We start from the raw sequence: 24,091 nt of genomic DNA, 5'->3' as shown, positions 1-24,091 counted from the left end.
CCAAAAGATGCCTACCCACTGGCTCTACTTTAACTAGTACGTGGCCAGCTGAAATGGCTGACCTGAACCTGTTAATAGTTCTATAAGCCTTGCCCTCCTTGAACAACTCAAACAAAAACATAACTACCTCTACAGGAGGGGCAGAAATGGGATTGAGGTGCAGAGCCAAACACCAGCCCACCCAGCGGCTCCATGCTGAGGAATAGCCCGACTTGGTGGAGGCTGTCCAGGAATCCTTGTTGACACCAATAGAGAGCTGAAATCTTCCAAGCCATAAGGGAAAGATGTCTCCAGAGGACCAGATCGTGAGGGAGAACCGTCGGGTCCATTAAGAACCAAGAGTGGAGAGGGAGAAGACGAGGGACATCCACTGCTAACTCCAGAAGAGCGGGAAACCAGACCTGAGAGGGTTAGTAGGGGGTTACTATTATCAATGTTGTAAACTGTCTGCGTACTTGCACCAGGACTCTGGCAATCATGGTGAAATGAGGAAAGGCGTAGGACAGGGGACCTACCCAATCTTGGAGAAAGGCATTGGTCGCTAAAGCCAAGGGATCGGGTCGGGTCTCCAACTATAAAGTCCAGAAGCAAAAAGGTCTCCTTGAATTGGACCCCAGAGGGACATAATCTTAGCAAAGACCATCCTGTCCAGCATCTAATCGCTCCTGTCTTAGAGGAGCCTGGAATTCTAGTCTGCCACAGCATTGCTGGCTCCTGGGAGATACTCTGCCTTCAAGTCGATGTTCCTGTCTAGACAAAAGTGCCAAAACTCCCTTGCTAGATCCGCTAGGACCTTCGAGTGGGTTCCCCCCAGGTGGTTTATGTATGCGACCGCTGACAGATTGTCCATCCGAAGAAGGAAACGGCAGTTCCCTTGGTCTTTGAGGAGTCTCTTGACCGCAAAAGAGCCCACCACTAACTCCAGACAATGTATATGAAGAAACTTCTCTTGAGCTGACCATTTCCCTCCAGTGGAAACCTGTCGTATCCTGGCTCCCCAACCTGCCCTGCTGGCATCGGATTCTATAATTACATCTGGAGATGGACCGAAGATTGCCTTGCCATTCCAGGTGGTCATTTGTTTCAGCCACCATAGGAGCTCCAACCTGGCATCGAGGGACAACACCACCATTTGAGAATACGACAGATTCTTGCGAAGATGTTTCCCCTTTAGGCGTTGCAGCATTCTGTAATGTAACAGAGCCAGAAAGGTGGCTTGAATGGAGGCGGAAAGAATCCCCACCACTCTCAACAGCTGCCTGAGAGACACCATCCCCTTCTTTCGAAGGAAGCCGATTTCCTTCCAAATCCTTGAGAGTCTGTTGTCTGGCAGAAGCAGGATACATTACCTAGAATCTATATTGAAGTCCAGAAACTGGATACATTGAGTAGGGTGGAATATGGACTTCTTTACATTTATCACAAAGCCTAGGGCTTGTAGCAGGGAAATTGTCAAATGTAAGTGACCTAGGAGAACCTGGAGATCCTGCGCCAGAAGGAGCCTGTCGCCAGATAAATGATAATTCGAATCCCCTTTGCCCTGAGAAAGGCCATCACCGTTTTCATTAACTTGGTGAAGCACGACGGGGCTGACAAGAGGCCAAATTGGAGAGAGGCAAACTGCCAAAGGTGAGCCCCCAGCAGAACTGGAGAAACTCCTGATGAAGGGGAAAAACTGGTACTACAAGGTACGCATCCTTGAGGTCTATCTTGATCATCAAATCCCCCGGGAGAAGGGTGTCCCTGAGAAGGTGAGTGCCTTCCATCTTTAAACATTGGTAAACTATCAAACAGTTGAGGGCCGATAGATTTATGACAGGACCAAATCCCTCCTCGGGTTTTGTAACCAGAAAAATCGTGCTGAGGAATTGGGAGGCTCTGAAGGTGGCTGGGACCACTGCACCGTTGAAGATGAGATCCTGGACCTTACGCATCCACTAGCTTCTGTTTGTCCTTGTCGAACAAGAGGGGAGGAGGAGGAGAGAGTTGGCAGGGAGGGGAGTAAAATTCTGTTGTCTGTAATACCCATGGGTCTGAAGTGAGCTCCTCCCACCGATGGAAGAACTTTGCCAACCTGCCAACCAAACATCTGTGGGAAGAAGCACTTAAAATATGTTGTAATACCTGGTGCGGGTCTTGCTCTACTCGCACCTCTGCCGGCATGTCCTCTCCATTGAATTCCTCTTTGGGGGCAGAAGGCAGCCTGGGATCCTCTAGCAGAGGAAGAGTGATGTGGTCCTCGGGAGGCATACTGCTGCGGGCGGGTAGAACCCCAGAAGGATTGGCCGGAAGAGCAGGCTCTATCGGCCTTATAAAAAATCTTGAGGGAAAAGACATTCCTGATGTTGGTTTGGGCCTTATCAAGGGCAGTGAAGGTGTGCACATATGTAGAGAGATCTTTAATAAACCTGTCGTCAAACAGGTTACCTTGGGCCTTGGGGCCCACCTCGCCTTCTGCCATATCCTGCAGTTTAGAATCAATGCGCATGAGAAGGGATTTGCGGCTTTCCATGGAAATGCTAGCATTGGCATTGCCGAGCAGGTAAACTGTCCTCTGTACCCAACCTCTAAATGCTTGGACATCAACCAGGGAATTGTTGAGTGCAGACTCTTCGGCCAATTCAAATATGTGAGTCAAGGGTCCCAACATGTCTAGTAATTTATCCTGACAACTATGAAGGGCCTTGTCAACCCCTTTTTTCAGGTCTTTCCCTTTTTGAGATAAAAAGGACACCATTGATTGATTGATATACGGGGTAAAGGCCCCCTTATCCGGAATGACTGGCCTAGAGCATTCGGAACGTAACTTGTTCCTGTCCTCCCTGGGAAGCTGTCCCCTGATCCAATGATGTATGAAAGAAGAAACAGCCGCCGAAGTATGCCATTCCACAGACCTCGGATGCTGGATGAGACAGGGGTAAAAAAACGGTACCCCGCTATCTTCCAACAACGGACCCTTGGCTCCTTGGGATAAATGTACATTGGTCCTCTTCTATTTATTGTGCATTTGTTAGGTGCTTATATTGTAAGTGAATTCTGTTTCAAAGCTCCCACAGGTCAACAGGGAGGGAACATGGGATTGAAAACAGTGAATTCATTGGAAGAAAAAGACAAACCTACTATTCCTTGGGAGTATTCAGAATGTGCAAGTGCAGCGAGAAGAGGGTCAGTGGGGATGAGGGTAAGTGCTGGAATATCTGTGCTCATGAGTGAGCAGCAGATGAAGTGCATAGTATGGTAAGTGCATTGCAGCCTGAAGCCGCATTGGGTAGAAAGTGCCAGCCTACAGTATGGGGGCCGGTGGGTGCCGAGGCTAGTGCTCCGAGGTAGGCAGAGGCTGGGGCGATTGGTTATGGGAGGCCAGGTCCCCAAGGGATACATAAGGGCCCTGGCCACCAATCACAGTGACTGTGAGATTAGCAGAGGAGGGAAGGAGGGAAGGAAGAGGTCAAGATGAAAGTCTTGAGGAGCATCCGGTATTTGAGGATGTCACGCTGAAGATGAAAGAGGAAGGGAGAGGCTGTTCCATAAGAGGGAGCCAGCTGAAGAAAGTGACCGGCCTCTGGCCCTCTGTTTTATGAACACTTGGTGTCAAAGCACCGCAGAGGTGTAGAGGGAGAGTATTTAGTAAGAGAAAGTTACAGATAGCATGATCCCAGGTTCCAAACAGCTTTGTGGATGATGCAGAGGGATTTGAATTTAATCCGTGCCACAACTGGGACCCAGTGAAGAGTTTTTAGGGCAGGAGCGATGCAGCCCCTGGGTTTAAGGCCAAGGGACTGCATACGTCTTGATGGCCTATTCAGGATTAGCCTGAGGGGGCGTAAAGTGGAAGAAGGTAGATTCAGGAGAAGGCTATTGTAGTAGTCAAGCTTAGAGAAAATCAGGGCTTGTGTAAGATTGAGCTTATGCAGGAAAGTGAGAAAAGGGAGAATTCCTTTGAGAAGGAATAGTTGAAAGTAGGACTTTTGGCACTGTCCTGAGTGTGAGGGAGGAAGGAGAGAGAGGAGTCGAAGATGACTCCAAGGTTTCTGGCTTCAGAAGAAGGAGCAGGGGGAGAACCGGTAGAGGATGGGCAGAGTGAGGGTAAAAAGGAGGGAGCAGGGGTCCCAATGGGAATGATCTCAGTCTTGCTGGCATTGAGGCAGAGATCATTGGAAATACGCCAGGACTGGAAGGCAGTCAGGGATGATGGAAGATGCAAGAGGGTCAGCAGGAAGTTTGAAAAAGAATTGGATGTCATCTGCTTAGCACTGGAAGTTGGAGTAGTAGGAAGAAATGAGGAGTGCTAGCTGAGAAAGGTAAGTGTTCAAGAAGCTACATACATGTGAGAAAGAAACAAACTTCTGTTTGAGGGCGAATGAAAAAACACTGGAGTTGTCAAGAGTTCATCATTTAATAGTATTATATGCAATGAAGAGTTCGAAAACGTGGTCTCCAGTCACTTGGTCAGATCATAATAGACTGTGGGTCGAGTTACACTGAAACCAGAAGATAAGACCATGCCACACTCCCTTTCAGTCTCAGGTACAGAGAGCTTCTGCAAGGCCAAGTTCAAAGCCTAATTGAATGGCAGACCCCAGGAATGATGATAGATGTTGGGCTAATTGGGTCAGGAGGCATGACCAGGCCAAAGCCCCCCAGCACCTGGGGTAACCAGCTTGCATCCTGCTAGCAAGTGGAATATTCCAGAAGGAAACAAGTGTGCCAACCAATTATAGAGGACCACGTATCAAGGAGCCCTATAGTATGTATAACCAAATGATCGTTGTGAATTTTGTGACAATGAAGATGACTTGCACTAGAGGCGGGCTTAGTTGTCCACCTGATTTTAGAGACCCAATCACAACCGCTGTCAGTATGGAACGTATACCTAGATGTTCCCTTTATGCCTATCACATCCCCAAGTAGGTTTTTTAGTTTGCCACTTAGTGTGATGTCAATGATGACACATTTTTACTATATAAGAATGTTTTTTCATGTAACACGTTGAGAGACTTGAGCGAACATTCGTTGGTGTCCATTGTACTCCCTGTTTTAGATAATTGTTAATAAAACAGTACTAAGTTTTGCCAACTTCCTGAGTTGGGTTGATTATTGATGTATGAGTACGTTCTTTTCCATCCATCCATCTCTAAGTATTGCTACCTCGTCTTAAAGGGTGCCAGGTCCCAGGGTTCAATGGTGTGTGGCAAAACAGCTCTATTCCTGCAACCTTCTCCCTGACCCTCCTCCCTCACCTCCCCCAACCCTGACCACTGTCAAAAACCTTGACTACACAATGGACTCTGACCCAACCCTGTCAGGATTCTGAAACGCATCTTCCCTTACCTCACTTACCCCAATAAACTGGCAGCAATTATGTCAATTGTCATGTCCAAACTTGACTATGCAAACTCCTTTTACCTGGGTGCACCGGTCTACCATGTAAACAAACTCCAAAGAATCCAAAACTCAGTGGCCAGTCTACTCCTTGTGCTTGGATGAAGGGATCACATCTCACCTGCTCTCTGCACCTACAATGGCTCCCAATTGGACGAAGGGACACCCTGGAAATCCTTTGCATTACTCTGGGAGCAGTGCACAAAGCCGGCCCCAAATACCTACAAGAAAACATTATGCCTTAACACCCAACCTGCACTCTAGGATCAAGCACTGCCCTCCTCCTAGTGGTTCCGAGCTCTAATTCAGCCAGGATCAGAGGGTCCCCCTACACAACCCTGGTGCCTACATTGTGGAACTCTGTGCCTACCCTCATTCGACACACCCAAGACTAGATTGCATTCCGGAAAGCACTTAAAACCTGGCTCTTCCCCTAAAGAAGGAAGCCCGGACACAGCTTGTGGCCACATTTTTCACCTAAACTCCCACCCCTGCGGAATGCACACAGGTCTGGCACATACCAGGTGACAATCGATGATGACAAAGAGACAGTCAACTGTCACAACCTTACCACCCTGAGAATGTTGCCATAGAAGTGCTACATTGTGTGCATCCCTAGCTACTTAAACCTAACCAATCCTGTGTGACCAAAAGGAACACATGCAAGGTGTGTATCACACCCCCTGCAAAACAGGCCATGACAATCCCTGGTATGTCACCCAAACCCTCCCAACCCCCATCACCCTTGTCTGCCACACCATGACATGGCAAGCAATAGCAAAAGCTCAACACATGACCAATAAGATACGAAGTGACATGTGATAAATGGAAAGTGGCTCCAGACAATGACACCTGACATGGAATCAGATGAAATGACTGACCAACAACCTCCCGCACATACCAAGTCATACACAAATGCATTCCACCAGTCGTAGCATGAACATAACACTGAATGCCTGTTAACATGCACATTGGGCAAGGCAAAATCCCTACTCCCGAACCTGTGTGCTGTGTGTGTCTCCTGCAACACACTGCTCAGCACACAGCACACAGCACAGTGAGCAGCCATTGTGTTGGAGATACACTTGAGCATCACATGAAAAGGAATAATTAAATAAATAACCAATTAACACATGTACAGGATCCCCAAATGGTCATAGATCATGTGCAAGGTAGCACAGTTCAACAATGCTACAACAAGATGGGTCCCATGTTCAGTACATAATATACAATGATGATGCACCAACTGGTGGGTAGTGTCATAGCTCCGGTGTCCAGGCGCAGGAGTGGCACGAACCAACCACCCCCTCCGTGGTCTGGGCGCCTGCAAGGTCAAACTTACACAGGCCTCTGAGACCCCGGTCGGGGAGGAGGGTCAGGGATATGTTGTTTGGACAGGCATTGGTATTCAGGATAGCCGGAAAGAGGGGCAGGAGAGGGGAGTAGGATTGTCAAGGGAAAGTAGGGAAAATACAAAAAACAACTATTCACAATAAGACATACTCAATCAGACAAAACATGTTCATCATGCACATTGTACCAAATGAGTCAAATGCAAGCCAAAGAGAGACTTATCTCGGGGGTGAGTGCTGGCTTCCTGCCTGCACACTCTCAGGTCCGGTAACAGGAGCAGTTCAATGCTGCAAAGAGAGTGTGAGTTACTAATCTGTGTGTGTCTACAACACACACACACAACACCATAAATGCCCCAAAGTAAGTGACTCCTCCACAAACAAACACTCTCGTCTGCTGCTTTATACACATACGTTAGCTTGCCCCCGTGATGGTTCATACACTGTCAATGCAGTAAGGCAGGTGTACGTGGGCGCGTGGCAAATGGAAGACCAATGCGTCAAGAATCACACATCATATAATGGTCCCTGGGTGAGTAGCTAGACACGTATATCGAGGTGCGACTTCAGTACAAGTTGTGTTCTGGCATCCGCAGATTAAAATAGGTAGTGCATGTGTCAATTTGCACATGTAAATGATATGCACTGCACACAAGTCTGTGCCTCGCTGGGTGTCCCTGTGCGCTGCTTCAGTTTCTGGCTAGGAACGCTACTGCGCTAATAACTCTGCTTCTATGGAGCTGGGTGGACCGGAGGATATGTGTGACAGCCCCTGCGTGTGCCCCTGACAACAACTTGCCATTTGTCCCCCAACACATCTTAGCTGTACTGTGCGCTTCAACAACAATATCTGTCCAAGCTCCCCATCAGTGGTACTACTTAGCATACATGTGCAAGTGGCCTGGTGGAAGGTTGGCTGCGGTGTGGCCCCCTTGTGCTGCTCACCTTGCCTGGAGCTCCTGAAAACACATATGCTTCTGTTGGACATCTGAGCACAAGCCCTGTGGCACTGCATGCGCACACATGCGCATGTATGCCCCACCGAACGTGGCCAGCTGTCTGTTGTACAATGGCCAATGTCTGCTGGCAAAGGTGGTCTGGAGGCTCATTCTCCTGCAGAAAGGGCACAAAACATATAATTAACGCAGGAAAGTTCCCTGTGTGTGTCTCTTCATGCTGGTTGTGACTGGGCCATGTCAGAGATCTACATCAGAATTCCTCCCACCATCAGTGTGACTTTGACAGGCAAAGGGTGCCGGCCACTGTCTACAGCATGAAGTGCATCAAGCACATGTACAGGAAAGAAAATAAACATACAACACAATGTATATCAATTAATGGACACATCAATCATGAACCCAACCAAATCTAATGCAGACATGCCGTGGATAAAACCCCCACAATCTCCACTAGGCGTGTTAACACAAGGTGTACAGCAGCTTACAGCCCACAGATATGACAGTCCAAAGCCCTTGTGTAAATGACTGTAACACCGAACCATCCTTGCGAGCCCATGGATAAGGGAAGCAGGAGTAGCCTATGTGAGTCAGGACCCCAAGCTGCAAACACATACACGAGACAAGCTTAACGGGCCCAGCTGGAACAGACAGTGGATGCTTTCAAAAGCCACAAAGCACCACACTGTCACATGAATGCACAATAGACAAGCAATTTTAAACTATATTAACTAATTAAACTAACTATAAAAAACCTACATTACCTAATTAATCTAACTATCAAAAACAATGTTAACTAACTAAACTAAAATGAAAAATCAAAAATGGCCATATACGACCCGAGGCACCGAGGAGAGGAGAGGTACAGGGTGCAGCTCAACACCCACATGCGATGATGTTGAGGCAAAAAAAAAACCTCCATGGGCTCAACGCCTGCACAGCCCGACCTGTGTGGGAGATATCTCATCGTCCGAGTCAGCCTGTTCCTGAAAAGGTAGACATGGTACAGGAGCCTGACCACGCCTAGGCGCAGCTTGCCCCTCATCGGCAGCAAGTCTGCCGGAAGGGTGAGTCTGGTTCTGTGCAGCGATAACACATAGGTCAGCATGCAGAACCTCTCGTGATACGCGTGCTTCCTCTTGCAAGGTAGCATGTGTAAAACAGAGTTCTTCCTGCGTGGCCTGGCTGGACAACTGATGCACCTCCCGGCAAGCACATAGCTCAGCCGGGATAGTACGCTCAAGCCACGAAAAAACCTCTCCTCTGACTGCTCCCTCTGGGACATCAAGAGCACACCCAGAGTGGATCTGAGAGAATAATACTCAACCCTCATGGCCTCCATGTGTGCCTCTGAGTGAGCAGCAATTGCTTGACGCAAAGACAACATTTCAGCCTGGCGTGCCCTGTCTGAGGCCGCCATGCCCAGCCTGAGCGAGCGGGCCATGGACTGTGCCGCCCACTGCTGGAGAAGCACCTGCCTAGCAGGGGGGAGCATGGATTGGGTCACACGCTCCATGCTCACAGCGATGTTTTCAATTGCTGCCCCCTGGAGTTCTGAATTGGCAGTCATATCTTGCTCCCACTCGGTATACCGGCCACCGCGTTGCTGGGCTTGATACCTGCGGGGCCCAAGGAGCTGACGTCCTTGTTGGGTTGGCACCGCCCGCGGCTGCAGGACTACATTCCCCTGTCGACGTGATGCCCCAGGCACATCAGCAACTGGTGTGGAGGGTGACCCTGCATCCGATCTAGCACAGGCGGAGGTCCCACCACCCTCTGGCCCCTCAGTGCAGGTGTCGCGAACAGAGGAGCGTCCACATCGGAATCACTCACCCCAGACGGATGGACCCGATGCACATCCAACTCGACATTGTCATCAGAGTGATCGTCCGGGCTTGACTCATTGCCAGCCACAGACAAGATGGTCTGTAACACATGTGGGTTTTTGTGGTCTAACACCCCACGACCCCCACTTGTGCCGGGTTGCTGGTGTGATAGCAAACCTGTGTCTGGCATGACAACACCATCCTCTGGCTCCATTGCACCATCATCTGTCAGAAGCACATAACACACACACACATAGACATCACACAGACAGTCACCACATGAATCCGACATGTCACACACAAATGTGAACCTGGCATGCATGCAAGTCACTTTGACATAGCATCAGGGACTAGGCATGTAGAACGGTGTAACACGACTAAGAAGTGGGTTGATGCAGTGCGGGACATGTGTACGTTATCCACTATCTACATGAACAGGTATATCATGATGTGTATCAATTAACTTGAAGGCAGTGCAAGGGCAAGTCCAGGCATCACATGCAATGTGCATGCAATGTGTTGCATGGCTACAAGCAAATCCCCCCCTAAGTGAAAATTTAGGGATGCATTGCATGGCAGCGAAAGGGAGACCAGAGACCTGTGTATTGGCAGACAATGGTAGCTAGCATCAATTGCATCATCTGAGTCAACTGACAACACAGCAGATGATGATGGGACAGAAAGCAGGACATATGATGACCCCTCAGTAGTACAGCCATGTGTGCAGAAGCCTCTACACCAGGGGGCCTGAAACAGGGGAGGCCTGTGCCCTGCACAGACTGTGACACCCTAAACATGTGTGTGATGCAGGACTGAGCCAGAGTGGGCATGGAATGGATGATCAAAAGCAAAGAAATGTAGGTCATCCTGGACACGTACTACAATGATCATCCAGTCAAGGACACATAGGGGCATGCATGGAATACACATGGAGCATGAATGGGAACTCATGTCCCTGCGGAGCATCTGCCATCTGCACAGTCCAAGTGAGACAACCCGCATGAAGTGCAAAGGAGGTACACCACTGCATGTGTCTGGCAGGTTGGCTGGTGGAAGTTTGTGGTGCAGGGTTGGTGGAGGGGCAATGGAGCATGCCTACGTGGAGTACCCGCATGCATGCAGAGGACACATGCACGTTAATCATGCAATGACATAGTCCCAGTGCTGAGAGGAAACACACCCCAGGCTACATGCAGAAGGGCCATTGAGCTGGAACATGGACTGTAGGGGAAGCTGGGTGACTAGCATGTGATTAGGGTGCAAGTGTGGTAGTGATGACAATCCCCGTCTGCTCTACATGTCCACTATCCTGCACAGCAGGCACGCATCATAGAAGCATTGCATTACTTGCACATGAGAACCATGTACACATGACATACAGTGGCAGTCAAGCACAACATATCACACAAGCAAAACACACATGTCATCGACCAACAGGCAACAACACTCACTGGACGGGGCATCAAAGTCCGGCATCTCTCCCACTCCTTCGACCATTACTGTTGGTATGAACTCCGCAACAAGTGCCTCGTGCAGAGTGAGGTCTTCCTCCTCAGGTGGTGGCTCATCACCAGTCACCAGAGTCATGTTGTAATTAGAGGCACGCTTTTCCTTAGTGCTGCGTTTGAGGTCATTCCAGTGCTTTTTGCACTCTTGCGCTGTGCGCACCTCATGGCCGAATGCACTGACATCATCCACAACTTGCTTCCAGTGGGTATTACGATGGGCAGCCGTAGTTTGACAATTCTGCCCCACTAGCATGTCACGGTTGTGTTCCCGCACGTAGTCCACGAGGAAGTCCAGTCCCTACTTGCAGAAAGACTTCTTCCTCGACGTGCCGGAGGTCGTAGCTGTGTCTGGGGTCCCAGCCTCTACTGCAGGTGCAACCTTCCTCCTCTTGGACACTGGTCCGGACCCTTGCTGGCAAATGCCGCCCTGATCAGTATGGGCAGTGGCGCTGGTGGAATGAGCCGAGGGAGTGGCAGGTGGAACTTGGAGTGAAGCCCTGACTTGCGTGAGTGGCTGCTGAGTGCCCTGGAATGTACCCTGCGCAGCAACATCCGCTGTGCTAGGGTCATTGACCGGGACTGTCCTGGTTGGTAGACTCACAACCGGGGTGGTGTCGGCTGCATCTGCCCCTGCACTAGGCAACACCCGGCTGGTCGGGGCAGCAGATGACATTACTGCCCCAGGGACACGTGGCTCAGTCAGGGCAGCCCTGTGTGCACCTACGGTGTGCCTTCTGACCTTCTGGAAATCTTCCATGGACTCTTCAAGTGCCAACGCAGCCTGCGCTGGCAGACCCTGAGCCTGGGTGGTGGTGTCCACAGCTGCACCTGCAGCTACCACTACCCTTGGGCCTGTGGCAGTCGATGAAACGGACTGCCGGGTCACATGGGCGCCAGTGCCAGATGCAAGAACTGCATCTCCTGGAGTCGCAGGGGGTGGTGGCATGACTGCACCAACATGTGGCACAACATCTTGACGAGCTGGCGCACCCCTGCCTCTTCCCCCTCTGCAGCCACCCTGGACACCCTGGAGTCCCCCTACTCCCTGGTCACCCCGGCTACGTCCCTGACCACGCCCACCACGTGGAGTACGCCCAGGTCAGGCGCCCCTCCCCTTACGTGGCCTCCCAGCCATGGCACGGATAGAGTAGTGCCGGCACAGATGGAGTAGTGCTAATGGGAGGTGTACACGACAATTGTCCTGGGCAGTTGAGGTGAAGGGGGTGGGATACAAGATGTTAACAGCACTCCTGCACCTGCAAGGCTGTATGTGACCCCGGTGACGAAGTGACGGGTCACGCAATGCTCAGGCACCCCAAAACTGCTGTAAAACCGTGAATGCAACCCACGGTAGCCCACGTGTGTGGAATTAACCTCCCGCAGTACGCGGTGGCACCCAGGGACACGAAAAACACGTACGCGTGGGACACGCAGGCTACTATAACCTCGAAAATGGGTACGTGATACCCAGGGGCACCAGCAGTGGGAATAATAGCATGCGCCACTCACCGTTAGACTAGCGTGATAATGAAAAACACGCATAGCCAATACCCTGGCAAAAGAAGATATACGTCCTTGATCTGCTGTGAAGTTGTGATGGTGCGCGAAACAACACGAAGTACCAACACACACATCGGTCTCCACGAAAGGCACGTACAGCGAACTGCTGGGACCCGCTCACCTTTAACCTGTGCTGAGAGACACGCATGCACACGTCACTTCTCTTACGCACTTAGGCCCTTTCCTCGGATCACACACATTCACACGCAGACGTGTATTTTTTTCACGTGCTGATTCACTACGCACCTGTCACGAGGGGAATGCCCGCACGCATAATGTCACAGACGCACTTATGCACTAAGGGCCTTTCCTCGAATTACGCACTGACGTGCAGTTTTTTCACGTGCCAAATCACTCTGTATCAAGCTGGCCACGCGACAACATACAGAAGACCACGATCGTGCCCAGAAGGCCATTTTCCTGCGCCCCAGAGCCCCGAGCAGCCTCCCACAAGCCATCTGCTGCTGCCTGCCTGCCTGCTGCCACCGTGCCCTGCCATTTGGTTCCTGCACATCTGCCATCTGCAGGGTTCCAGTTGCAGTGACCACCCCTGCTGGAACAGAAGACTCCCGACTGGTGTTCCATCACTCCACAGCCCAGCCCCAAGACCCAGTTGCCCACCCACACCTGCCTCGGGGGTTGCCATGTCCGACACAACACCTTCTCCGGCACCAGTGGCGACCCCTAGCCAGAGAGGCAGAGGGCTGCCAGCTTCACTTCCGAAGAAGTTGGCATCCAGGTGGAGCAAGTCCTGGGGCAGTATGATGCTCTCTTCACACCATTGCGCGCCGACAAGGAAGGACGGAGAAGGATCTGGACGGACATAGTGGGTGCCATCAACGCGGAGGGGGTGGCACCCCGCAACATGAAACACGTCCAGAAGCGCTGGGAGGACTACAAGTCCAGGACCCTCAAGAAGGTCTGGCGCCTCTTAGAGGCAGAGGGTGCAGTGGGGAGCCGGGGCCAGCTTACCAACCAGCAGATGAGGGTCCTGGAGCGCATTCACCTAGTGCTTCGCCACCAGATACTCAAGATGCAGGCCCGTCTGGAGTCGATCTGTAAGTGGCCATGCATTGCTGTGTGAAACAGGACATGTTGCAGTGTGCTGGTAGTCAGCTACTTGCCTGTATGTGTGACATTGGCCATGTATGGATGTGTGTGTGCAGGGACATCATGGTGCTGCATGTGAGACCAGTCATGCGTGAACCACATGGATGGTGCATGTGTTACAATGCAACATGCGGGGCAACATGCGGAATGCACACATGAATGCATGCCTGTCTCTATTGTTGGACATGGATGGGGTGTGAGAGATGGGTGCTGCTGTCAAGGACATTTATGATGTACATGTCTATGTGTCTGAGTAGCGTGTGTGTGACATGTCCGTGACAATGTTCTGATTCACTGATGCATCCTAGTCATCCTTGTCTCCACTGTGTCTGGGGTGTACGAGGCCAGATGGGTGAAACTACAGTGATGTGTGTTCATGTGATCAGTATGACCCATGATGCATGTGAGTTTCAAACCACCATCGTATGTTTCAACAGTTTCTTGGACATGTATGCAAATGTTCTTTGCATGCGCCATGCCTGTTTCTGCATGTGTGTTGCCTGCACTGACCCATGTGTTGTGGAGGTACATGATGAAAGTGACGTTTGACAGTGCCACTCATGTGCTATTGCTTCCTGTCTAGGGGACTATTGTACAGTACCCTGATGCTTGTGTTCTATGTCTCCCTCTACACAGCAGCGAGTGAAGAAGAGGGCGGAGACGGCGCTGTGGAGCAAAGCAGCGGTGATGCCTCCACCGGCCGGCGACGCAAGGCCCAGTCACCCTCCCAGGAATTACCATCATCCGGGAGCGAGGGGACTGGTGCCGCGTCTGCCACTACGGCTGCAACGGAAGGGGTGGGTGAGCCCCCACAGGGGCTTGCAATGGCGGAAGATGGTGTGGAGCCATCCAGGTTGGTGGTTTGCACAGAGGAAGAGGAGGCAGCTACTGAGCCGCACATGGGGCCTGGTGGGGGTAGTACCACTGGTGCAAGTGCTGCAGTCCAGGGGCAGGGGCAGGAGGAAGCACAGGTCGCCGTGGAGGGGCCTGTGCATGTCACTGTCCCTGACACTGTGACTGCACCACCATGCACCAGCAGGGATGCCCCATCCTAGGCCCGTCTGCAGGTAGGGGGGTGGTCTACGTCATCTGACACTCCTCTACCTGCGGACGAGGGGACCCATGACCAAATGGAGACCGTCCTGATTGGTGTCGCACGTGACATTTATGATGACGTGCGTGCTTTCTGGGGGGAGCACGCACGTCATCAGGAAGAGCTGCGTACCAACGTGGCCCAGTTGGGAGGGGCCTTGGTCTGGGGTTTCGTACATGTGTCGGGCACTCTGGCGGCCCTCTCCTCCTCTGTGGAGACTATGCGCCAGTCATTCTCATGCCGTCTTCTGGCCCAGATGCCACCAGGGCCCCCGGTGGACCTGCCCTGACCAACAGAGCCAGCTCAGTGGAGATCCCATCCCTGCCACAGTCGGGAGTCGGAGGTCCAGCAGGGGTGGACACCCCAGCAACTGGACCCCAGCAGATGGAGGATGTGCCGGCATCATCGGGCAGGGCACGTGCACAACGGCACTGGTGGATTCCATCAGCCTGGATGCCGTCGTGCTGGCAGAGGCAGTTGCGTCGGAGGCAGCGGCAGGCCCAACGTGGGAGGCATCATGGCTCGGGGCCATTAACATCAGAGGGGCAGGAATCGGCAGGAGGGCATTAGGACCCTGGAATGGGAGTGTCTTCCGTGTGGCAGGGGCTGGGCCAGCGGATAGATGCAGAGCTGCGGCAGGCGGAGGAAGCACGGCTCACTATGGTCAGGGCGGAGAACTCCATGCGCAGGGCGCTGAGGCGGGCTGAGTGCCTCGAGGGAATTTGCAGGGTGTTGGAGGTGGACATGGCGTTATCCCTGCGAGACCTTGTGGCCAGGGAACAGGCCCGCCTCCAGGACGTTGAACAGGTGTTCGATGATGCCCTGGCCCGGGAAATCAACTAGTGAACCGTAGGACTTGCCCGCCGCCATTGTATATAGTTAGTTAGTGTTAGGTTTCATTTATGTTTTTTTTTCATTTGGGGCGCTTGGACTATGCCCCACCTTTTTGTAGATTGTTCTTTATTAGGTAGGGTTTTTTGTAGGTTTCCTTTCTATAGTTGGGCTTATGGACCCTGGATTTGATCTTTGTATATAGTTGAAGACTGCATTTCTCATCATTCCTTTTTTGGTTCACCATGGAGCTATGGATTATTCTTATTTTTTTGTTTGGATTTGGTTTGCTGGACAGAGACTTTGGACCCATTTTCATTTGGATTTATTTGGATTCTGCTTTCATGATTCTTTTTGTGTTTTTTTGGGACATGCTGCTTTTTCTTTATTATTTCCACTGTTGTGTGATTTCATTTAATGCTTTTGTGGTCAATACATTTTTTTTCATACTTCAATGCATGGTTTTCTGTCATTGGTTTCATGCATGTCACAATGTGTGTTTTCTCATTCACTTGCACCCATTGTGTGTGTGTGCCGGACATGTGTTGATGTGCATACTTGCCATTTGGGTTGTATCATGTAATGGGCATTTCTATGTGGGGTGGATGGAATACTTGGTGTTTGGACAGGGGTGGCGTGGGGTGTGATTTGGGTGGCCATAAGGCCCATGATTGTGGATCGTGATGACATGTTGGGGGGGGCATGAGTCGGGGCCTGCTGGCAGGTGCCCGTCAATGCTGGGGGGTGGGGGTGCAGGGGGACATGAGACAGGGCCTGCTGGCAGGTGCCCGTCAATGCTGGGGGGTGCGGGTGAAGGGGGACATGAGTCGGGGCCTGCTGGCAGGTGCCCGGCAATGCTGGGGGGTGGGGGTGCAGGGGGACATGAGTCGGGCCTGCTGGCAGGTGCCCTTCAATGCTGGGGGTTGGGGGTGCAGGGGGACATGAGTTGGGGCCTGCTGGCAGGTGCCTGTCAATGCTGGGGGGGTGGGGGTGCAGGGGGACATGAGTCGGGGCCTGCTGGCAGGTGCCCATCAATGCTGGGGGGTTGGGGGTGCAGGGGGACATGAGACAGGGCCTGCTGGCAGGTGCCCATCAATGCTGGGGGGTTAGGGGGGATATGAGTCGGGGCCTGCTGGCAGGTGCCCGTCAATGCTGGGGGGTGGGGGTGAGGGGGGATATGAGTCGGGGCCTGCTGGCAGGTGCCCGTCAATGCTGGGGTGGTGGGGGTGCAGGGGGGCATGAGTCTGGGCCTGCTAGCACATGCCCATCAATGCTGGGGGGGTGGGGGTGCAGGGGGACATGAGTCAGGGCTCACTAGTGCATGGTGCCATGTGTGCTGCATGCAGAGCATGGCCAGGGTGTATTGGCTGCCTGCGGGGCATGGGCAGGGGTGCAGGGTAGTCCCCTGTGGTGTGGCCTGCCTGCGGGGCCTGGGGAGGAGGAGAGGGCACACCTGGGAGGACCCACACTGCCAATTCGTGTGTGGTACTCCCTGCTCACCCCAGGAATACACGTACCCCGCTCGCCAAGCGAAATCGCGCATTAAACTCCCACACACCGCTCCGAATGCATGTACCCCTCGGCGCTAGCGAATTCGCGTGTAAAACTCCCAGCGCAACCCTCAGAATACATGTACCCCTCTCGCGCTGGTCATGGTGCACGGGGCGGGGTTGGGTCGCTGCACCACTCTGCGCCACGGCTGGTTCTGGATGTTGAAATCCATGAATACGCTGTGCGCTGAAATGGGTTTTGGCGCACGCGGCTGGTGCAGACTGCTGCATACGCACACTGTGCACCAGCCGCGTGCGCCACTTGTGCGCCGAATTCTATGAATTACCCCCTAAATGTTCTCATGACTTCCCCAGATAGCAAGCTTCTATTAGGGTGTGGAAAATGTTTACACCTGTATTAGGTTTGAAAGCCTGGGGTTGCATGGGCGATGGAAGATGGAGTGTGGAATAGGCGGAATGGGGGAAAGGAGGCTGGAGGGGTGCAGGGTTTTAGACATGAGTGGTGGGGCATGAAAATGGGGGAAATGGGGTTGGAAGGGAAATCCGGTGATGGAATGCACCCAAGGGAGAATTGCAGGGTACAATGTATTCCATTACCGCCAGGGTTAACTGGAATGATTACTTGATTTTGGGAGACTGTTCATTTTTGATATTATCACTGAGTTATATCACACTTATTTAATGGTTTTTTTAAAAAAAATATGCAAAAAACGTTTGTTGACAAATAATTCATTGTTAAATTCTTATGAAGTCAACATTTCATAATTAGCTTTGGTTTTCCACCTGTATGGAACTTTAAAACGGTCCACCCAGAATCTTAAATCTGGCGTTTTCTTATTCAGGACTCAGTTCTAAAGTGAAAAGGTACAGAGGTGAGCTTTTTGGTAAAAAGAGACCCACCATTAATCAGTAATTGATCTATTAGCTCGGCTGAACATACACAGCTTTGGGTATTCAAAGCATATGCTTATCTTAAAAATACACAAAATGAAAGCCATTACATTGCAGAAGCATAGTGTTCATGGGGATTCACAGTTTATATTGGATGTAGGGTCAAAAGTCATGGGCCTGTTCCTTTATTAAGGCTTATTCAAAAGACCAGATCTCCACATATACCATGAACATTTGGCCTGAGGCAAAGCAACAATCAGCTATTTATTATGTGTCAGTTTCCCAGCCTTGGGCCGCAAATATTTGTTCAGCACATTTTTCTTTTAATGATGAGCTCCCATAAACATTCAATGCACAGCCTTAAAAATGAAATAAATGGGTTCAATCTAACACGCACCAAATAGTGAAATCACATTATCAGCTATAACTTTTGAAACCTTTGCTAAATTTGAAAACAAAAATAGATTTTAATTCAGCAAAGTGCATCCATCCTCTGCCTATAAATGCTATATCAATATGTGTGAATAATTACTAAATGTACATATTTCAATCGCTTTCTCATATTACCAGCTTCTGGAAAATGATGGATGTCCATGAATTCAGAGTTTTCTTGTGATTCCTAATATATTGGTCTCAATAATGGTACAGGTCCATAACAGAAATTATACGGGAAAGTAAAATTGAATTCCGGTTTGATTATAATTCATGTCAAAATACATGGGACTGATCAAAGTAAAGGGGAGGATAACTGGGAATGTATCTGAAGAACACCTGTTGTAGGCCCCGTCCCACCAGAAATTGTTCTATGGGTGGAGTTTATCAAGTATTCAGTGCGAAATACACAGGAAGTTGGGAGTTGGAATTCCTGGGAAGACAGCTGATGAATGGAGTGTGTCTGACAAGAGAAAAGCTGATTGGATTCCTCTTGGATGTAATAGAAACCCCTTAACAAGGCCTTTTCCAGAGGGGGTTCAATGCAGAAGTCTGTCCCAACACAGAAACAGATTGCCTGAGTGAGATTTTGAAAGCAGGGGAAAGACTGGGAGCAGAGTTTACTTGGCAAAGCGGGCTGAATCTGTTGATGTTCCTACCTGCCCTACCTGTCCTAGGCCTTTACAAATGCAAACCAAAGGTGAATACACCAATCCATGTTCAATTGGATACAAGTCCCAATAATTAGTTAAACCGCACATAGCAATTGAAAATCTTTTGGGAGAATACTTTACAAGCTATGCCACTAAATGGGGACTTTGTACATGTATACTTAAAATAGAATGGAGTGGAATGTATTAATGTGTGAGCATATTAATCTTTGGCAATTGCAACTGTAAGGGATTAAGCGTAAAACTCTTACAGATTAACAAGTTTCAGTATGAAATAGGACCAAAATATATAAATAATAAGAGGGGTTGGAGAAATCCTACCTTTCTCTATGTCTATGAGGGGTTTCCCTGCCTCAACAAAACTAATGAACGTCTGTGTCAGGATGTTAAACCAAACATCCTCTGTCCTGTGTCCAAAAACCCTAAACTGACCCTTACACGCTAAACTCTAAACAAGGTGCTGAAAACAAAAAGGACTGAAAGTTCCATGAGAGGAACGACTCCTCCATTCCTCTATGTTTCTTATGGTCTTTCACTTCTGGTCTGTCCGGCACTTCTGGAAAAAAAGGTAAAATAATGTTCTGCTTTTTCAAAGCACTCTACCTTTGTGTCTCTTTCTTTATTCAATATTCTACTTCATAGATTCAAGAGGCAGAACTACCTCCTTGAGTTTCTCAACTTATTATACTTCCACAGTTTTATGGAAAATAACTAATTCCCTTTGTTACTTCTGTTTGTTTTTTACCATCCAATATATTAATACAGTACACAGCTATTTCAGTGGGGATAAGTCTTCCCTTGAGTCTCTTTTAAACACACAGTTCTCTTGAATCTTCAGTTTATCTAACTCTGTATCTCAATTAACCTTAAGGTGGTATGGTTCTTCCCTTTTCCTTTGACTGTTCCTCTTTTTACCCCTGGTGTACTCTCCTGCCAGGCTATTGTGACTTTATTAATGATCCTCAAAAGAGTTATGGTTCTGATGCCAATAAGTGGTGATAATTTAAATGTTAATATTGGAGAAGATTTCATATTTTCATTTAGAATAGTTATTCAGACTTGCTTTCATGTGAATGTAGCTTTGTGTGCATTGTGAATATAGAATATTAATGAGAGAATAACAGACAGGTTGTGTTACCTTTATATAGACATGTTGCCTGTATTTGTGTAGATATTGTGGGTTACTTGCCTAGCATTCAATATTATTGCATTGCATACAATTTGGATTTTTTATTTAGACTAAAACAGGATATTCAGATTACAAACGGCCTATCCCTTGCCCCAAAATGTTGGAGCGTGATTTTCATGGTGGGGGTGTTAGATCACTGGATGTTTTTCCGCGAAATGAATCTTCAAATCTAAGATATATTCCATATATTGATGTCATTACAGAAATTAGGGCTCTGGCATCAGGATTCTGAAGTTATAATGTCAATGATGACAACACATGGATGCATTGTGTAATAGAGATTGTTTATTTGATTATAGATGATTAAATATTGATTGTGATTTGTGATCAAATATCCAGTTGAGAGATGTCAGGAAAGGTCAAAGCAGATTTAAAAATTGCCCAGGTTCATGCAGTGTTTTGTATATGGCGAGTGGGTGATATGGAATCTAGAGTCACAGAACGACAAAATATGGAGAAAGTAGGAACACATTGTTTAGGAAGAAGAGTGCCCAATAGACGCAGTCGATGCTGAAGCTGTACATGACTCTGACTACAAAGAAGAGAAGCATATGCTTGTGAACCTTTCAGCTCATCTCTTTGTCCCGCTTATGTTGGTGGAGGACAGCTAAAAGGGAAACTTACATGAATGTAATCACAGAAACTGTTCAAAAGACATCAGCATAATTAGCACTCATTGAACAAGCTTGTAATCAGCTAGAATAGGAAATACAATAATTAAATGAGGCCATGCATAACAAGCAGGTATCTATACAGAAACAACACAGTCTCTTTGAGGCAATGCACGATACAAAGACGTGTGCAGAGAAGTCAAACAGTGCTTAGAATAAGATATTTTGAATATTAATGTAATTCGTAGTCAGTGTTTACAGACACATGATAAATGAACAAGTAAATTGATTGAGTACACCACTTACAGCAATTATTTATATAAATAAATAAAAATGCAACTCAAAGAAAGCCAGGAAACAGCTGTAAAAATAATAAACCAGCAAAGAATCTAGCTAGCTGAGAAAAAAGAAAATGCTATTCAAGAAATGCACCAACTGATATTACAATTAACAGAAGCACGGGAACAAAGTGATCAGAGTAAGGTGTCTTCGAAAGAGCTTGCTTGCAGAAGAGAAGAAAATGTGATGTGGAGAAAGTAATCAGAAAAAAGTCTAACGATCTTGATAGTTCAATTATTATTTATTGTGATATAGTTTAGTTTATAAACTTTACACAAAATACAAATGTAAATATCTTATAAGCATAAAAGTGCAAATAAAAATCACATTAAGCATAATTTTTAAAAAAACAGCAAACAGCAAATATATACCACATAATTACCTATGCAGCCAATCCTATCTACAAATAATTCAATTGAAAACTATTACTTAAAATGTTATGTCCAGTCTGCCTTCAATCCTCAGCCAGATGGTATACAGAGCGATCAGCAGGCGCTTACTGTTAGTATTAACACAGTGATTCCAGAACAGATCGTCCTTAATGTAGTTCCTAGAATGGACAAAGCCATCCAGCAGAGGGATAAAAGTGCTAGCCATCTCAGGGCATTCAGTCAAAAGATGTTTTGCTGTCTCCAGCTGATCTTGAACTTTACATAATCGGCATGTTCGCAAATTGGCAGCCAACTTAATTCGTCTTACTGTGACCATCCTTGTGGGGAGTTGTTCCAGTCTAAGTAGCAAAATAAACCGTCTTAGTCTGGGTGATGGACAAATGTTCAGATATTTCTGAGGTTTCTTAAAGTCATAAAGTCTATATTGTACAAACCTATAACTACGCAATCTCCTCAGGTGTTCGAAATTCTCAGTCCAATCCCATAGGTCTATGCGTTTACAAAGAGCCCTTTGTACTTTATCCGAGTACTCCCCCTCCCTCTCTTGCCACCCGATATCTGAATATAATTTGGTCATCTGCTCAATGGTTGACATACCCAGATTCTCCCTAGCCAGTTCTTGATAGACAGCCGATAGTAGACCATTCCTAGTGTCACGAGTCATTTTTAGATATAATACAGCGCGCTTCTTCAATACTAGCGCCTTGAGAGAGATCAGGCCCAATTCTAATCTTATTATGGCCATTGGTAAACAAGGCAGTAAACCAAGAATACTACGCCAGAATTTTCCCTCAATTACCTGTAGCCAGCCTAAATCTCTATCCAGTAGTGCTTCTAGTCCATATGTAATGGCCGGGGAAAATGCCTGTATGTATAGCTGCCGAATGCCTCACAGCATATAACCACACTGCTTCACCATAAACCTGTGGAACAAGGCAGTCATTTGTGCTGCTCTAGTTGTACGCAGTTGTTTACAGGCCCCATAATCACCCATCACTTCAAAATCTATACCAAGATATCGATATTGGGAGACATAACTGATGTTCAATAAGCCTACCTGAAGTGAAACACGGGATACTCTCTTTTTAGTATATCTCATGATTTTGGTTTTACCCAAGTTAATACTAAGGCCATTTACCTCTGCATACTCCCAGAGCGCTGTTGCAGATCGACGTATTCCACTAATAGTATAGTCGAAGATCGCCAAATCATCAGCATATGCTAAGACAGAGCAGCGAGCATCACCGATTTTGGGGGGACAGTTGTTTACAGCAGCTATTACCTCGGGAATATCATACACATATAAGTTGTAGATTAAAGGGGCTGTGACACAACCTTGCTTCACACCCCTGTTTTGTAAGATATTAGCCGTGGTATTACCCACTTGATCTAATCTCAGTTTCACTGAGTTATTATGATGCAATAGTCTTAAGTAATATATAAGACCTTTCGGACAACCCATTAGTTCTAATTTCCACCACAACCGACTACGGGGAATTGAATCAAAAGCTGGCGAAAAGTCTATATATAGGGCATATAACGGAGGAGCCCCTGCTCTTAGCGCTCTGGCTCGCAATAGGTCCATGACCATAATATTGTGGGAAGTAGAGTACCCCTGTCTAAAACCACTCTGAAATTTAGACAAAACGCCAGATCCCTCAGCCCATGCTTGCAGTTCTTTTAATAGTAAAGAAGCAAAGATTTTTCCAGTCGCATCAAGCATTGATAGTAACCTATAGTTACTCGGGTCAGATCTAATCCCTTTTTTAAAAACTGGGATCAATATTGCCGTTTGCCAGGAGCGAGGTATGTTTCCAGATTTTATGATTTTCTCAAATAGTATTCTCAGTAAACTGGCCCAAAACACGGGATGTGATTTAATAACAATGTTGGATAATCCATTAGGTCCCAGTGCACGAGACGATTTTATCTCTTTAATTTTAATTAAGATAGCTTCGTATGAAATATCAAACGGAGCCACCACCGGAGGACAATCCAAAACTGTTAATAAGTTATCCGTTTTATTCCGATTTTCCAGAAAATTTTCCCAGGCTCTAGCTTCAATGGGATTAATCAATGTCCCTTTTTGCGAGCAATGTGCCTCAGCCAGCAGGGACCAAATATTCAGCATATTTCCTTCACATACCATCTTCACCATTTTTTGCCATCCCAGTATGCTCTCTGCTCTTTTCTTAGCTTCAATAGCTGCTCTGTATCTGTTTTTGATCCCTCTAACTGTTGAGAAATATCTATCTCCCCGGGCCATGTATTTTTTGGCACTATGGAGCTCAGCTCTAAGCAATCTTTTCATATCTCTAATGGCTTTATCGTAGGGCAATTTTTTCCCCACCGTACTTGTCATAGCTCCCACTGGTGATGCTGCATGTCTTTGAGCAAAAGCCTGCACCCAATCCTCAATATCGTCCATTGATAGCTC

Source organism: Ambystoma mexicanum, chromosome 8, assembly GCF_040938575.1.
Source record: "Ambystoma mexicanum isolate Mex_15411 chromosome 8, UKY_AmexF1_1, whole genome shotgun sequence".
NCBI classification, from domain to species: Eukaryota; Metazoa; Chordata; class Amphibia; order Caudata; family Ambystomatidae; genus Ambystoma; species Ambystoma mexicanum.
This window is presented reverse-complemented; position numbering follows the sequence as displayed.